Raw genomic sequence first — 574 nt, forward strand, 5'->3', positions numbered from 1 at the left:
CTCAGGGATACCCTTGACCCACCACTCTAGGGACCTTCTAGCCTCCAAACCCGTCCGCCACACCAGCCTCCAAGAAGCACCAAGGTTCTGTTACAGAACCCCCTCCCAATCAAACATATTATCAGCACTCACACACACAACTTTCTCAATTGCGTCCGCACTTAGACAAACATACCTTTGGGATCAACGCACTAATTATCCACGAGTAACTGTTCCAAAACCCCCTCCTAATCAAGCACACTAACAACACCCAGCCCAACAACCCTCACCCAAGCAACTGCACTCAGACAGGCAGCCCCCTGAAGATTACCACTCGAAAACTCAGGCACACCAAACACCTTGAGATTTTTTCCTACAACCCAGACCCAACCACTGACTCTCACATACCTCAACTTTAGCTGTCAGGCCTTTGAAGAGGCCACCTGAGTAGAAAATAACCTTAAACCATAAAAACTGAACATACCATTATTCCTTAAATATAAAATGCAAGACTGTGTGATGATGCAATACCATGGGGAGGAACTGTTGGTGCTATAATCTTGATGTACCTCCATAAATTCCCAGCAGTCCACCA

The sequence above is a fragment of the Pinus tabuliformis genome, chromosome 3_1 (genome assembly GCF_031772625.1).
Source record: "Pinus tabuliformis cultivar Carrire ecotype Pingquan chromosome 3_1, CPIR1, whole genome shotgun sequence".
NCBI classification, from domain to species: Eukaryota; Viridiplantae; Streptophyta; class Pinopsida; order Pinales; family Pinaceae; genus Pinus; species Pinus tabuliformis.